Raw genomic sequence first — 2,094 nt, 5'->3', positions numbered from 1 at the left:
AGGAAAAGTCCACAAAAAGTTTGTTAAATCATCTAAGAATAAGACATAATATTTATGACCAGCAGAACTTAAAATTGAAGACGTCCATAAATCACTATGTAAAATGTCAAAAGGCATCAAAGTCGTAGTTTGAGAATCAAAAAATGGCAATTTAACTTGTTTGCCTAAAACACAATAGTCACAAACGACAGAAGAATTAAAAGGTTCACAATGTATGAACTTATTTTTGCGAAGGGAATTCAAAACAAACACACCAGGATGACCAAGATGACTATGCCAAAGACTGGATGTGAGACCGGCAAAACTGGGAGGAGTGGTAACTGGATAAAGATCTCCACGACTGTCACATCTAAGAAGGGTGATCCCTGTCTGAAAATCAGAGACAGTAAAACCAAAAGAATCAAAGGAAACAGAAACATTGTTGTCAGTGGTGAGTCGTCTCACAGAAATTAAATTTTTAATAATTTTCGGGGCATGCAGGATATGGTTAAGGTGAAGGGGTTAGTGAGATGTGGTTATTTGTGTGTGTCCGGTGCCGTGAATTGGAGTTCCATGGCCACTGCCTACAATGACTTTCTGATTTGAATTACTTACAGGAAAATAACACGAGAGATTACCTTGTGATGCGGCTATATGAGATGTTGCGCCTGTGTCCATGTACCACTGGTTGTCAAGAGTGTGGAGTGACATGGTGTGCATTAAGGTCTCAATGTCTGTTGGTATCTGAGATGAGGTAGAGGTTGCATACACCTGAGGATGCTGTCCTAGAATGCCTGGCTGCTTAGGAGGACCGACAGGGCGTGTCTACTGAGAGGTGGGATACAGACACGGTGGCATAGTCCATGGTGGTGGAGTCCAACCCCATGGTTGCTAGTTTGGGTACTGCTGTTGTTGTTGCCAAGAAGGAGCGGACCAAGGTGAGGGAGCGTTGGGAGCTCCAGACTGAAGTGCATTGCGGTTACCACGTCCTCCTCCGCGACCCTGATTTCCACGGGAGCGAGAATGGTTGTCGGGACGGCGGTTGCCACGCTGAGAGGTGTCTTCAGTAGGTTTCGGATGAGTGGTGTGCATAGTAGCATGAGAGCCTGTGTTTGTCATCTTAGCCATACTGACTTCTTCTAAAGCGAGCATGGAACGAGCTTGATAGAATGCTGGAAGAGGGTTGCTCTAAAGTATCAAAGTAGCAACACTACGGTAAGCTTCTAGAAGACCAGAGATCAGCTGAAGGACCAGACGATGATTGTTGACAGGGGAACTGACATTTCTCAACTGATCAGAAAGCATCTTAAGACGCTGATAGTAAGCTGAGACATTGGGAAAATCCTCCATATGAGTGTTAGAAAACTCTTGCTCAAGAGGGACAGCTCTAGCATTTTGGTTGTCTTGAAAAATATCTTCCAAGCGATGCCATGCTTCCATTGCAGTGGAGTTGGGTTCTAGAATAGTGGTCAGCAAATCAGTAGAAATAGTGGAATAAATCCACTGAAGAACGGTGGCATCAAGAGTGGACCATTGTTCATGGTTGGCATCGGTAATGGCTGGTGGCTCTTTTCCGATAGATGGAACGATGTGATGTAGCACTCGATGTGAGCGAGCATGGATACAGAAAAGCTCGGCCCAGGTACCATATTGATCTTTTTCCATCTCAAGAATAATAGGAATGTGGTTCCTAATATTGGAGACGGCAAGTGCGGGATGAAACTCCAATTTGGAACCTCGTAACATGGTGTTCTTGGATTGGCCGGAATCCCCAGTATCAGCGGATTTGTGGGTATCGGCGCTAGATTTATAGGTATCAGCGACACTATGTTCTGAATGGTCTGATTCAGACATGGTTGCAGATGCGACGGCGGAGGCACGAACAGAGGCGAAAGGTGAGAGAATAGGGTGGTTCTCGTGTTCGACGGCGGCGGTACAGAGTACAGTAGTCCTGTTGCGGCGGCAGACTTCGAGGAGGGAGAAGAAGTGTGCGACGGCGGACTGAATGAGGGAGAAGAAGAAATGCGTTTTTTTTAGAAAGAGGGATCGGTTAGGATTGATACCATGTAAGATAATGGAAATCGTGTCCTTCTCATTGATCTGAATAGAATATAT

General features: G+C 45.1%; 1 pseudogene; it reads right to left on the bottom strand.

The window, feature by feature from the left end:
* Positions 1 to 870: 870 nt before the first annotated feature.
* On the bottom strand, positions 871 to 1,833 carry LOC127096224 (uncharacterized; annotated as a pseudogene).
* Positions 1,834 to 2,094: the final 261 nt, after the last annotated feature.

Source organism: Lathyrus oleraceus, chromosome 6 (assembly GCF_024323335.1).
Source record: "Lathyrus oleraceus cultivar Zhongwan6 chromosome 6, CAAS_Psat_ZW6_1.0, whole genome shotgun sequence".
Classification (NCBI taxonomy): Eukaryota; Viridiplantae; Streptophyta; class Magnoliopsida; order Fabales; family Fabaceae; genus Lathyrus; species Lathyrus oleraceus.
Note: the sequence above shows the minus strand (reverse complement) of the source record. Positions and strands in the feature narration are given on the sequence as shown.